The 15,401-nt window shown below is 44.5% G+C and overlaps 2 protein-coding genes across 7 annotated transcripts in view; one reads left to right on the top strand and one right to left on the bottom strand.

The window, feature by feature from the left end:
• LOC119406972 (small nuclear ribonucleoprotein-associated protein B) overlaps window positions 1–15,401 on the bottom strand; it is a 373,302-nt gene that overhangs the window by 63,045 nt on the left and 294,856 nt on the right. The gene's annotated exons all lie outside the window — the stretch shown is intronic.
• LOC119406870 (nuclear receptor coactivator 5) overlaps window positions 8,851–15,401 on the top strand; it is a 156,220-nt gene continuing 149,669 nt past the window's right edge. For all 6 annotated transcript variants that reach the window (XR_007417529.1, XM_037673661.2, XM_049419222.1 and 3 more), the window contains exon 1: window positions 8,851–9,016. The gene's annotated coding sequence lies outside the window, so the exon portion shown is untranslated. The remainder of the gene's footprint in view (window positions 9,017–15,401) is intronic.

The raw sequence follows: 15,401 nt of genomic DNA, 5'->3' as shown, positions 1-15,401 counted from the left end.
GAACGAGAGCCGGCGCAGGCAGCTTCGTAGAATGCCACTAGCTAGGCAGGTCAGGGGTACAGTAGGTGGTGGTCTATACATGTCTACAAGCATGTATTGGGCATGTCAAATTTGCTGCAGAGATAAAATTGTGCATCAATTACATGAGATACTGGCCGACAGTGCTTGATACAAGCAATGACCATTAAAAAATTTTAATGAGATAAAGGGCCTTCCACACTATCTCAAATTGCCTAGTGTTTCTTTCACCAGATCTTACTGCCAATATATAGTAGTGTCCTGTATAATAATTCTAAGTACAAAAAAAAGGTGCGTAAAAAAGTTACATGCATGCCCATGTTGCAGCATCCACATAGGTCAGTTCTATTGTTTTTAAAGTGAAGCTTTCTTTGTGAACATCCCTGGACTTTCCTGACCATGTTGCTGTCTTACCGAGTAGCTCACACTTAATAAATTACATGCTTGATTGAAGTACTGAACCTTGGTTCCCAGGCACACAAGCCCAATAGTCTTACCTGGGGCTGCATATGTGCCTCATGGGTGAACAGATTTCTGTGCAATGATGGTGCTGCAGACAGGTTATAAAAATCTTCTGGAGTGGTGATGGCACTCCCTGGCTGAAACCACCACGTACCATGTTCAGGGCACCAAACAGGCGGGAACAATATGGCACATGCATGCGTGTGTGGTGTTTACCATGACTGATCCAGCTACCTCTTTTCTTGGGAGATGGGGGCATGGGCGTCGGCAGGATTTTGCCTTGGGGGGTGCAAACCCGTGTTACATCGCGGCTGGGGGAGGGGGGGGAGAGAGCTGGCATAGCTTGGGTGGGGGGCAAGTGCCGGTGCAAGTGCCCCTTTTGCACCCCCCTGCCTACGCCCATGGATAGGGGTAGTTACTTGGCAGGTGATGGCATGTGATGAACATTCATGCCGTCACCTGTAATTCATGTTCATCATTCAGACACAGGATGCACATTTTAGTGTACAGCAAGGTAATGACACAAGCACCCTGACATCATACCAGTGCCTTGTCATCATCATCATCATCACCCTGTCTACGCCCACTGCAGGGCAAAGGCCTCTCCCATGTTCTGCCAATCAACCCGGTCCTATGCTTTCTGCTGCCACGTTATACCTACAAACTTCTCAATCTCATCTACCCACCTAATTTTCTGTCTCCCCCTCACGCGTTTGCCATCTTCTTCTTGATTTCAACCATGATATCCTCAACCCCCGTTTGTTCCCTGACCCACTCTGCTCTCTTCCTGTCTCTTAAGGTTACACCTGTCATTTTCCTTTCCATCGCTCGGTGCGTCATCCTCAATTTAAGTGCCTTGTCAACAGTGCCGTAAATCATGGGGGGGGGGGGTCAGGGGGGTCCTGACCCCCCTTGTGGTCGGTCTGAGGGGGGACACCCCTTGCAAGTGTCCCCCCTTGAGATTTAGCTTTCGAACATGCTCTACCTTAATGTGCTAGCATTTGCACTTGATTGTTTAACCCGAATGACATATTTACTAGAAGTATGCCAGAGCCCATTTATGAGTTAACTTCGAAACTTCACCAATGTACATTTCTACCAGTGGCTGCTCATTGCTGTTAGATTAAGCTCCCTGGCCCGGCGCCGAGGCAAATGCTCGTTTTCTTTATTTTATTCCAAGGCATGACTAATTTTTGCATAATTAAAAATATAACCTACATTTCTAAAAAACAATATGGCCGCCATAGCAGGATGTGTGTCCCCCCTTGTGATTTTTCTGGATTTACGCCACTGCTTGCCATGCATGTCATGACATGTAGGACATGCATGTCATGCTATTATGTCATTACCCACAGTTCATGTTAGTCATGCACTAATTTTGCATCATGCCTTTTTTATATATCAAATTGATAAAGTGACCACGAGAGCACCAAGACCTTGCCATGTACGTCAATGCATGCATGACATTCGTCATACACTCATGTCATGTGCCATGTCAGCTTTGCTGTATATTAAGTTAATGAAATGCCGTCAAGAGGCCAAGACATTGAAATTTATGACCCGTAAATTATGTTTGTCAATTTTGGAAAATATCCAGTGAATGAAGCAGCTGCAAGTGCACCAAGCCCTCACCATGACGTGCACGACATGCATGGCGCGATATTAATTCTAATGTATGTCATTCATATTCGTCATACATTCATATGCCACGCCGACTGAGACAGACACAAGAGCACAAGACCGTGTCATGTATGTCATGAAGCACATAACATGCATGGCATGATATTCATGTCGTGACCTATAATTTATGTTTGTCATACACTAACGTGATGCCATGCTAATTTCAGTACATATCCATTTGATAAAACGGCTGCGAGAGCACCAACATTGTGTCATGTATGTTATAAACATGCATGACATGCATGAGATGACATTCGTGTCAAGACCTGTCACTTATGTTCACCATACACTCGTGCCATTCCATGCCAATTCAGTACATTTTCAGTCAATCAAACAGCCTCAAGAACATCAAGACCATGTCATGCATGTCATAGATGCATGACATAATACTCATGTCATGGCCTGTCATTCATGTTCATCGTAAACTCGTCTCATTCCACACCATTTTCAGTACTTATAATGTTAATGATACAGCCACGATGGCACAAGAACGTTTCATGTATTTAAGACGTACCGTATTTCTTCGAATACAGGTCGACCTTTTTTTTCCATGAATGTTACCCACAATTAGCTATTGACCTATATTCATGGCCAAAGAATCTCGACCTATATTTGTGATCAAAGTTAGCAAAAGTACCAAGATAATAAAGTTTCACGGTCGCACCCACCATTTTTCAAACTGCACCAGCTACACTGGTACATTACATACGTGTATTTGCAGTAAATTTATACACTACGAAAATATAAAGGAAAGAGAGCATTATGCACTTTAATCAAAGCGTTTGCAGATCGCCGTGAATGTTTCCTACAGTTCAGACTCTGCCATTGTAGCTGCATGTGACAGCACACTCAGCACAGACCTTTTGTTGATGGATAAAACCATGGAATTGAGAAGGGCATCATTCACACAACCATAATCACTATATCTCATTGTTGCCAACAGTTAGAGGTGTTAAATAACTAAACACACACAGTACACTTGCATGACAACCCACAAACACAAGAAACACAGACGTGATCAGACTGTGGGAGCATAGAAGCACCTCCAGTGATGATTAGCCCACGCCGACGCCATAGCTATGGAAAGCTGACAAGAATCTCAAAGGCCTTATTTTTGCTAAGTGTGTAATTATATCATATGTACCATCTTAAAATAACAAATACAGATCTCAAAGGCCATGCGTTTGCTCGTAGGAATCTGAAACGTTCATGGGTTTCTAAAAAGATATGGGGTGACCTATACTCGAATATTATTTTTTTTTATTTCTCGGAGAGTGCAATATATAGCGGTCAACCTATAGTGGAACTCGACCTATTGTCTAGTAAATACAGTATATGACATGCATGGCGTGGTATGATGTCATGACCTGTCATTTATGTTCGTCGTACACTAATGTCATGCCATGCTAATTTTGGTATATATCAAGTTAATGAAACAGCCACGAGAGCACTAAAACCCTGTCATCTATTCATAATGTACATGGCATGCATGACATATTCATGTCATGACCTGTCATTTATGTTCGCCATATACTAATGTGTCATGCTAATTTTGGCGTATAGTATGAAGGTAATAAAGTTTTGGTATTATCAAGTCATAAAATGGTCAAGAGACCAGGGCACTATGGCAATTCAAGGCACTTGCTGCCTTCTTTTGCCCTGAGCAAGATGGCCACCAACCAGTTTTCGAGGCTTCACCTCGCCACATAGGTGGGCATGTGCAAGCGCCGCTCCAGAAGTTTTAGTATATCCACCTTGTGGTGCTGCAATTTATGCACTGTGATCTGAGAAAACCAACAATTATGTTGCCATACATAACATGCCACATGAACCGTTTACACAAAGGAAACACATACATATTCACAAACAAAATTTGTGGTAGTATGAAATCTGTCGCAAATAGATGCAGAAAGGTATGTACACTACCACCCACTAAAACATTAATGGAATTAAGGATAGACATTAAGCCTGCGATAATCAAACATGCCTTTTATTATAATGTTTAACTTGAATGCATAGTGGTAGTGGCGCCAGTGAGCTGTTGTCTCTTTCATGCAATTCACATTCCTTTTGTACCCAAACAAATTTGCACAATTTTTTTACATTGGAATAGCTGCAAGCAGGCTTATTTATGGACATAATTCATCCATTCTTATGGGGAAAAAGTTTTTTTTATCCATTTCCTGCAAGAAAAACTGTAAGTATATGCATTGATAAAAAAAAGACCCGTATTGGTAAGAGTTTGTCTATTAGTAGTAAAAAGTGGCATGCATGAGCCCCATAAAAGTATGTTTTGGCTCGCATGGGTTTTGGATTGTGTAGCCCTGATTTCATAACAATTAGGCCACTTTTTTTTAATATAACTGCATACGTAATTATTTAAAATAATGTTTACCAGGTGTACAGCTTTGGATAAAGTGTGGTACTGGTGCAAGAACCTCACAAAGAAAATAAAGAAGAAAGGATAGAATGGGGGCTGACTTGCAACTGAGCTTATTGCATAGAAACACTCAAGGATATATACAGCATGAATGACACACACATCAAGTGCATTACGGAACACCCATCTTCTATGTGGGAATGCTGCACTACTTTACTAATGGTAAGTTGTGCAACAGTTGACAATTATTTGCAATGTAACTGCAGTTGCGGTCGGGATTGGGTTGGTATTGTGGCTGGTGTTGTGGCCAGAGATGAAACACACAGCATGGCAAACAGCATAGCAAACGCAGCCAGCAGTTCAGGTACGCAGATTGAGTTTCTTGTACCCCTATACTGTCATTAAAATGGCATATCGAAGTGTACTGGGGCATGCACAAAAGCGCCAATCACTTGTCCTTATGTAAACGTGGTGTCAAGTGATTTGGTTTTAAACGGATGGATGCTGTATGAGCATCCCTTTCAAGTAGGGGCAGTGACCTGCGTGCCAACAAGCATAATTCTTTAAAGATTCGGTTCAATGATTTGTCTACCTGAATTAAAATTTTCTCCCTGTAGAAAAAAAAAACCCTACAAATTCATTAACATTATGTGTTAGGTGCTAAAGTAACCGGGTTTTCATGCTATTTATCCCTGTCCTTTCTCCCTACATATTCTGCACCAATCCTCCAACTGCTTTTACTTATCCCTGTCACTGACATGTTTATGTTTCCAGTGCTGTCCCTAAAAACCAAGGCTTCATGTAGATGGGTGCCCAAACATACACCCGGGTGGAGAGAGAGAGAAAATTTTATTTAGTACAAAACTAAGAACTCAGGGGCCCCCTCTAGTCCGGGGCTACCGTTGGCTTTGCCATTGCTCTGATGGCCTGGTCTGCTAGCCACTTCTGGAAGTCAGCATCCGGGTTGAGCAGGATGGCCCCCCATTGCACGATTAAAATATTGCGCTACAGTTACTGGGACAAAAGAAGTTAGGGAGGACACACGTTACGAAGGGGACACGACAAGCGCGAAGTTCTTGTCGTGTCCTCGTGTAAAACACCCTGTACTGCTGCGCTGCGTAGGTCCGTGTTGGCCCGAAAGGCCAGGCAAGGAATTGTCGAATTGGGTCTGGGTCGGGCTTGGGCCCATGAGTTTCGTGCTCAAGTTGGGCTCGGACCTGAGTGAGATGATATGGACAACCCGGTGATCGCGAAAGTTAGCCAGGATTCGTAGTGCTTCCGGCGAGATGTGCCCCTTTGCGTAACTTAGAATTGCAGTTTTGGAATCACTTACTATTATAGTGGCCAATGTGGAAGGCATTGCGAGAGTAATGGCCGATGCCTCAATCACCTCAGCTTTGTTAGTTTTAATAGATCTGCTGATCCTAGGATCACCATTCGAGTTGACTGCAACAATATACATATTCTGATTAATTGTGTACTTTGCTGCATCGACGTACACCACGTCCTTAGAGCATAGGAATCTCCTCTGCATAGCCCTTGCCTTTTCTTTCTGCCTTTCCCTGTGGTGTTCAAGATGCATGTTTTTACAGCAGAGCTGTTATGCTCGATGTTTGCTGTGTGTTGTAGATAGAAAATTATCATCATCATGAACCAGCATGCACACTCTTCGTCCTCTTCTTCATCTTTGTCCTTTTCTTCCTCTTCTGCTACGCTCCCAGAACATATGCGCTGATTAGTTCGGTGTGGGATGCAGTAACTTTGATGAGCAAGAGAATGAGTACAGAGAGAGAAAAAGAAAACGAGGGAAAAAAAATTGGGGCAGCTACGCCCTAGTGATGCAAAGACTGAGGAAACGGTGGCCTTCCCCTTCTCCTTTCCCTCCTCATGCTCACTTCCCTTTCCCAACCTTTGCTACGCTTTACAACACATGACATGCTATGCTTTACCCTCTCCCCTCCTTTCCTTCCATTTCCCACCCCCTGCTTTACCCTCTCCCCTCCTTTTTACTTCCCTTTCCCACCCCCTTGCTATACTACACATAGTATCTTTTTGTATCTCGTGGACATCTGTAGTAAGCAGAAAAACACTGATACTTAATACATAAAATGTTAAAACTTTCTAATCTGACGTTTCGCAAACTAGTCTACAACTTTCGCACAGGAATTTTTTGTGCAGGTTCGTTGCTTCAAAAGTTGGTAAATAAACATGCCTAATTATTAATAAGAACGCAAAAAATAGTGTGACGTACGCCAGGCAATAGTCAGCAACATGCATTTGGTCACGTTGCGTCGTCATATTTTAAAACTGGCTAGAGATAGCTGGGGCATCCTATATTTTTATATAATCGTTTACCACGAACATGCTTGTTCACGCTAAATGATGATATTTTTAAAACAGCAGAGCTGCTTAAGCTTGAGTTCCAGTCGTGGCTGGTGACCCAACTCAGCGCAGCTGAGCAAAGCGAAGTGGGAGCGTAGCATAGCCATTTATAGTATATATCAATAATAATAATAATATCTGGGGTTTAACGTCCCAAAACCACGATATGATTATGAGAGACGCCGTAGTGTAGGGCTCCGGAAATTTCGACCACCTGGGGTTCTTTAACGTGCACCTAAAGCTAAGTACACGGGCCTCAAACATTTTCACCTCCATCGAAAATGCAGCCGCCGCGGCCGGGATTCGATCCCGCGACCTTCGGGTCAGCAGTCGAGCGCCATAACCACTAGACCACCGTGGCAGGGCTAGTATATATCAAGGGGGTGGGAAAGGGAAGTGAGGAGGGGAGAGGTTAAAGCATAGCGTAGCCATGTGTAGTATAAGCAAGGTTATATATAAGCAAGATTTTATATATATATATATGTATCAGCAAGTATAAGCAAGTCGGCGCTTGACCTGTGTAGTATTTCTTCTTCTGTCTCTCGTTTTTTTCGCGCTGACGTGGGAAAGGGAAGTGAGGGTGGGGGAGTAATTGCAGATGAGGAGGGGAGGGTAGATCATAGCATAGCCATATGCATGGCATGCTATGGTGGCCTTCCCTTTCCCACCCCTTGCTAAACAGCAAGGGGTGGGAAAGGGAAAGCCACCAGCTCCGCAGTTTCCTTAGTCTTCGCGCCACTAGTGCGTAGTTGCCCCAACTTTTTAATGGTCTACTGTGTAATATGAAGCGACAAGACCAATTAGACGTTTTTTTGGATCACGCCGCAGATCGTCTGCTAATGTTAATTGCTAATCGCCGTTATGCCTGCTATGCCCTCTAGCCACCATAGCGCCGCATCGGAAGACATATGATAATGATGATGTAGTGGTGGCCTGTCTCTTTACAACGGGGGAATGCAAGCACGGAACTAATGCCATCTTCAACAAATCGCACCGGGGCGATTTTATGTGCACTGGTGCGATTTGGACGAACCAGAGAAGGTAGGGAAAGAAAGAACTGGAGAAACAATAGCTCGCCGGTCTGTGCTGCCCAACGACGCGTCTTTTATTTCTTTCTTCTTTGTAGTAAGGAGCATGAAATCATTTTTTTTTTTTTCGTATGTGTGTGCCATATGTCGCAGCTTCTCAACCTTAGCGTGACTCTGCCGGCATATGTCGTGCGCATGGCTGGCATGCATGCTCATAGCATGCTGGCATGGCTGTGCGGCAGAGTGTACTAGATTACAGGAGTAGGTCCAACGGACGCCGCGCCAAACGCCGAGAGTGAAGCAAGAAATGTTGAAATGGTGGCGGCGCTACCATCGTATATTATAAAACTCCGGCCACATCGACTGCGCTTATTGGCTGTGCCGAGCTCACGCGCCTAGCCTCTGTCGTCTGCTCGACGCATCGTCGTTTCTCCCCTAAACAATACCTCAGGGCGCAATAAAATCGCCTTTTTTGTCATGTTACGTATTTTTCAAGTGAACGACACTTTGCACGGTTCAGGCAAAATTCTCGTCCGTTCAAATGTGCCGTGAGTGCAGCTGGTGCAGCCTCTGCAAGAGCTCTTAATTTTTATGGGAATTGCATTCTGTGAAATTTTGCATGTAAACCACCCGACAAGCCTGTACGCTGCCGGCCGCCGCTCGCGAAGTGACCGCGGCCGCGGCGACCGCGGTCACTGTGCCATGTCTAACCATAGCCACGTTGGCCACGTCGAGACATGAAGGCGACTGTCGCGCCGTCTGGAGTTGCATTAAAGAGTGCCTCGGCGCGCGCGGGCCTGCTCTGCTTGACCAACTCACCAAAGGCCGGTGCTTCGGTGGCCTCCATTGACCAATTAGAAGACGCCTCTTCCATCCGACCAATCAAATATTACATTTCGCCTATGCGCGGCCCTTGTGCTTGTGCTGTGTCCCTGTACATTGGCCTATGATGGCTGCCGTAACCGGGGATACGTAACTTATATTGTAGTGCTCTGGTTAATTTAATCGCGTGGTACTATACGCGGTACCACCGGTACATTCCGCGTGTTGCTTCTTTAACAGTAAGGTAAGTTTAGGTTCTTCTGCCTTGCCTTTTATAAAACGGCGCCTGTTATAATTAGACCTTCACCTTGTTACGCTATCGGTAACCCTAAGATAAAACAGTTACATTCTGTGTTTATGTGGCACATGCTTAAAAATACTTCGTTTCTAAGCGTTTTGTGGAAGTTTTGTGCGTGATCAAACATCATTTATTTTCTTTGCATGTTGCTCGAACACGTGATTGCTGATTTTTAAGCCGGGCTATAGTGAGGCTCACTATCAAATGCGTATTGGCACGTTTGACTGTCGCGCTATTCGTCGCCGGAATATGAATGGAATTCGATGATTTTTTTCCCCTTTGAGTGAGGTATGCGCATGTTTTTGACTTGATTGAAAACGTCTTCACAGAAGGCTGTAAAAGCGGGCCCGGCGTGGGCCTCCCGATTGGGTGCCGCGCATTTTTTTTACTCGACGTTTTCTGATCGGCGAAACATCGTGCATTTACAGTGGTTCGCCAGACATCATCGTTGCATTTGATGTACGCTTTATTTACGCCTGTTGGAAATTGGGGACTATGGAACAAGTTTTACCCTCGATATCGATGCGTACTTGTCACTTTCAGCAGTGTTGTGGCTGGTCACGTGCGTTTGACGTCTTGTTCCATGTATTGGGTAGTCGTAGTTTTTGCCGCACATGTTTTCTTTGGTTAATGCAGACCGTTTTGTTTGAAAAAAGATGGCTGTGCCGATGTTCGATGTGCAGGTAAAAACGTCACCGCTTCCAATGAGGGGAAATGCTAGTGGACCATACCCAACAGAAATACTGTAACCTAAGTAGTAGTACTACTGGGATAGAACTGTCAGGCAGGAAAAAGTGCTTCAAGCCGAAAAGCTTTCGTTGACGGGATATGGTGGGGACCGAACCCGCAAACATCAAAAGTTGTGTGTTCGGTCCCCATCGGCTGCAAGCTGTTTTTGTCCTCTTTAGGTAATATTTCTTGATCTAATAATTACTACACTACAGTTCAAGACTACAAATAATGGCTCCTAAGCTTTCCTTGGCTTCATTAGGTCGTGTCTAACAAAGAAACTGGCCCTTCGATCCATTGCCCTTTTTTCACATATTTCACCTTCCCGTAGAGAGCTATAACGTGGAGTCCATGTTCTGCAAACTTTACAGAACTTGCCAAGGAGTGAAGGTTCCTTTTGCAGCAGTGGGCTTTTCAAGATTCTGAGGGTAAATAAAATGTGGCATCAAAATTTTAGTGGACAGAGCTTTCGGTACCAGAAAGGGATGAGCAGTCATTGAATATCTTTAAAGGGGTACTGACATCTTTTTTCGAAGGCGAGTTTACTCTGCCATACCAATCTCCTGTATGCAGAGACCGCTCTGAGCAAGTGTGAAGCTCAGCAAATGCTGATAAGATATTTTACTTTGATATTAAAGTCAATTTTTTTCACGGCGCACCTACAGACATCAACACTAGCTTGACGTCAGGCTACAGTGCCAATTCTGGTGACTTCATGCGGCAGTCTGGCTAGTTGTGATGACGTTAGGTACCAAAACTTTCAAGATGGCTGCTTGTGCGTCACCAAGTCATTCAAAATGGCCGTTTGTGCGTCACCAACGTAGCCACGGTGCGGAGCGGCCGTGGAAACGTCACTATATATTGTGCGAGCACGTGACGAGAAGCTCATACTGTGTTGTGACGTCAGGGTACAGTAGGAACCGAAACTAGCTTTTAACAGCATACTCTAATTTCTTTTTCAGGGTGCACTCGCGCCTAGCACTACCTTTTCTAGGCTCTTGAGGGCTTGACCTCTCATTTGACCCAAAAAGAACTGAAAATTTTCGTGTCGGTACCCCTTTAAAGTCTTGCCCTTTGTGTGGTTTGGCCTTACATGGTGAATTGGCAGTATGGGACAACTTTTAACACCCTAGCTCTGGCAGTCTGCTTATTGCTATTAGGGGCCATTTTCTCAGGTGGCAGGAATTTCATAGCCCTACCAATATGACTGTCCTGTCAAAGCAGTGTGACAGCCTGTTCAAGCATGGAGTGCTTTCCTTAGCATGATGTTTGAGAGCAGTGCTGCTGTGGTGGACGATTGGAGTGAAGGATGTGCTTTTAAACTTATTTTACAGGTGGGGCTCTCTTTAGAAGGGGCCCTCTTTTTTCTTAAGTCTCAAAAGTTTTTTTTGGAACAAGTGCCTCACAGATATGTATTACTAACAGAATTTAAAAAAGACCAAGTACAAGCAGAAGAGGTGTTCACTTTTTAGCACACAAAGAAAGACTAAAAGCGACGCAGGCACAGCAGCGCTGTGTCCGCGTTGTGAAACATGAATTACCAACGTGCCCAAGCACACGCTCTTTCACGGAAGAGGTATTACAAGCACTATGTACTCCATTCCCATTCACATAAACTTTCTCAGTTTCGAATGAGCTTGGTGGCACCAGTGGTAGCACCTCACCGTTTCATTCTGGTTGAGCAAGTGTGGCCATGTGCGGGCAGACAGTCTTGTGAATGTGCCAGTCAATCAAAATTTGATGGATTTTTTTTCTCATACATCCTGTTTAGCTAATTGTGCCAATTAACACATGCAGCAGCAGTTGAAAGGAGGCCACTGATCCAATATTCCTGCTTGGAGGCTAGGTCAATGGCAGCTCTCTAGGCATCTGCTCAATAACGCTTGCGGCTGCTTGGAAAGTGGCTGTTGCAGATTTGTGTTCCTTATGCACTGACTACAAAATTTGGCTGAAGTGCATTTCAGCTGTCTTCTCTATGTGGAACATCTTTTTTCATTAAGCCGGAGGTGTGGTTCAGGGTCACTTAAACATGAATCGTACAGCAGGTGGCATGCTAAAAACAGTAAAAATTCATGTTCTTGTCGTATGTATAATACTTGGGCAGGGGTGCAACAGCTGCGCAAGTTTGGTACAGTTCCTTATTTATGCATCAGGCTTAGCCAAAGCCGTGAAATTTGTTGAAATTGCGCCATGCTGTGCCATAATGCTCGACCAGCCTCAAAATTTTCTCAGTTGCACTAATTTTAGCAAGATATGGAGGCTGTGTTGGCCACCTGCACTTTGGGCATCGTCATCCAACAAGTCCAGATGCGCAGAAAAGGCGTAAGCATGCTTTGTGTTTGGCGCCTGCCAACTTTTTTTTGCTGATTGCAATGTTGCTTCACATGCACATATGAAAATCAAAGCGGAAGCTCTGCGTAAAAAAATGTTAAAGTAGTGGTGACACAAAAATTCGGACACAAGTTGAATGTTGCATCACACTAATGGGTGCATATAGGTGCCATCTGTACAATATCAGTCACAAGTACAGCCTAAAAAGTAATTGAGTTTTGAAGATCATGAGAGAGCCGAATCAGAAATAAAAGCAAAAAGTGATGATGTTATCGAAGGAGGCCATTTTGTAAACAATGTACGGTCATGTGTTCTGGCCGGGTTGCCGGAGGCGTGTACGAGACTGACAACACTGGTAGCGACACCTGATCATGCATAGCGCAACCAGAGACCTACAAAATAACATTGCAGTGACTTACCCGCTTACTGACTCTGTGTAAAGCATTAGCATTGAGATAATTAGCAACTCGCAGTATTCTCATTGCTTTTTTCTTTTCGAGAAGAATGGCAGCGTGATAGAGAAAACAGAAGAAAAATTATTGTAGTTGGACAAAATGCCACAAGATGTCGCTACCGGCTCCGCAGCTGCTGCTGCTGCTGCTGCTGCTGTTGCTGCAGCCACGTTGGGAAACTAAAGCTCTCTACTGTTGGGATTGTATTGCGCAGTAGACAGATAACTGCTTCGGCGCTGTGACGTGCGTACGTGGGATTAGTATGTCTTGAGAACGCAGCATTGCCCGATCTAAATACGAGTCAGTAATGCGTACATCACGTCACTTGCATGGTACACATAAACACTGTTACAGATTGCCAATGCTGTGATTTCACTGCTTCTTTCGTCACTTCTTAACCTGCTACTTTACAAATAATCGGAGCGAAAATATTTCAGCACGTCTAATGCTGTGGCTGCTCCAAGCCTCACGGAAAACGTCGCCCCAGTTGGACGATGGTGACAAGAACAAAATCTCAGCCACTGGCGAGATTTGCGAAGTGAATCGAGCTTTTCTGACTGTTTTTTACATTTCTCCCAGCTCTTTTGTCCATCGCTGCACTAGATAAGCAATGTTGCTTGATTATTGAGGAAAGAAGCACTCGCAACGCTCAACACAGCAGACGAAACAGCAGCGCTGACAACATAGCAGAAGCTGGCCAGTGACGTCACTGGCTCTCATGGTCACCTGATAGTATTTGTTAACGAGTAGGCCGACTACGTCATGAGGCCACCGAGTGCTCTTTCAAATCGAAACTGCCTCCGGTCGTAACATACGAGCATATAATTAAGCATTCTTCTTGCGCAGGGGCAAATGAGTTTCGTTGCTGCTATTAAACAGTTCGTAGCCACTGATTAAGAGGAAAAAACAGGTTCACAAATTTTCTGTTACCACTCCTTTAACAGCGTACCGCTGGTGTATTGGCCATTTGCCTGCTTGCCAACTCTCCTGAGTTTCCCACGAATTCTGAGCAAACCTTGCGATTGTGCCGATATGGCCATAAATCTCCAGATGAACAATCCTAACCCCACCGCAAAAGAAAAGAAAAAAGAGCAGCGGTTCTAAAATTTCCTAGCCTTGTTCAATCGTGTGCAGAATGCTTCTTAAACCACTTTCGCCCCAGTGCACCGGTGTCCTACGGAAAAGCGTACTAAGGTTTTGAAATGTCTATTAGTACTTGCAGTCATGGGGCGCAGCATATTTTGTTCCTTAATTACTCATGTGTGCACTTGTCGTATAAATGCGAGTACTAGTATGATCGCTGACGTTTAAGAAAAGTTACTGATAGTCATTCAGTGCTGCGTATGATGATTCTGTAGCCTTGAGAAACGAAAAACAAAAACTTATGCCGGTTTTCCTTTTTTGCCACCCTCACTCGTTCCTGCTTCACGAAACTCAATTTCGAGGTTGCCAGGTCGGCAGGTCTACATTAGCATTTGCCGCGTCTGTCAAATAATTTGACTGGCTCTGCAAATACTAATGTGGAATTCGTCATCATTTACGCTGTAGGGTGGTTCAGCACACTGCTTTTATTGAAAAAGCAGGGCTCGCATGCTCTGTGCACGAGTTAGGTGGTGTTGAATGCTTTGCACATACTTTTGTTCCTTTTCTAAAAGTAAGCCTTTTTTGTTATATTGCTCCAAATTTGGGATTTCATGCAAAAATTCTTTTTTCCTGTAACCTGCTTCAAATTTGGATTTTTGTGGTTCAAAAACATTTTGCTGCTCCAAAAATGGCTCCAAATCCTATTTTGTCTTGCACCCCTGCTTCGGCAATTCGTGAAAGAAATTTGATGTTTCCTGCCTATACATGTGTGTGCTTATGCACACATGTATATGCGTATGCACACACGTATATGCAGGAAACATCAAATTGCAGGGAACATCAAAAGTGAAGGTGAAATGGAGTTCCAAGTTGTAGGGCAAGCTTTGAGTATTAGCAAATAATGTAAAGATAGGAAAAGGCCCGTTGGCACTATGATGTTTTTATACTTGTTCCGTCTTCTGAAATATTGTTTTTGCAAATATTGCTCTTAGAAGAGGCAGATGGCTTCGGGGCCAACATTACTTCTAGTTACGTTAATTTGAAGAAAGTTTTGAATTGGGATACTTGGCTTCGGTTTATTTTGTTAAAGAGCCAGTAAACAACCTTCGGTCCAAAATTTCTCATTGAGAAATAACTGTGCCCTTGTACAATGCGAACATGCTGCAGCAAGAACTTCGTGTATAAACTCTGTATTAAGGAAGTTACGGGGTATAGAACGACCCGTGTTGGCTGGTTCGACTTCTCGCTCGTCCTTCCCACCCTTCTCTCGCAGTTGAAAGGGGGAGGCGTAGCCCTTTGTCGCGACTATGCCCACTTCGTCGACATAACACGATGTCAGTGATTACGTCATTGGTGCGCACCCAACGACCGAGCAAGGCTTCCCCCACGTGCGCACGTGTCATAGCGGTGCAGCGAGGAAGTGCAGTGTGAGGAGTACGAGGCACTAGTGAGGTACGCACCCTTCCCCTAGCGGTAAAGTAGTGAGACGCCTCTTTATCTCGGAGGCTTTTGTTCTGCCAATATCACTTCTCCCGGTAGTCTCGTGCTCTACAAAACTGCAGAGGGCAGCACAGAAAAATGAAAATGTGGACTGCGCGGCCAAAACATCATCACCACAGGGTCAAGGCACTGTTTCGTAGTGCTAAGGACCAGTTGACAAGCTCAGTGGTACGTAACGTTGCCCATGGGCAAGATTTTGTCAATGGCCCCGCCACGGTGGTCTAGTGGTTACGGCG

This window comes from Rhipicephalus sanguineus, chromosome 1 (assembly GCF_013339695.2).
Source record: "Rhipicephalus sanguineus isolate Rsan-2018 chromosome 1, BIME_Rsan_1.4, whole genome shotgun sequence".
Classification (NCBI taxonomy): domain Eukaryota; kingdom Metazoa; phylum Arthropoda; class Arachnida; order Ixodida; family Ixodidae; genus Rhipicephalus; species Rhipicephalus sanguineus.
The sequence above is the reverse complement of the archived record's forward strand: the minus strand, read 5'-3'. Positions and strand labels throughout refer to the sequence as shown.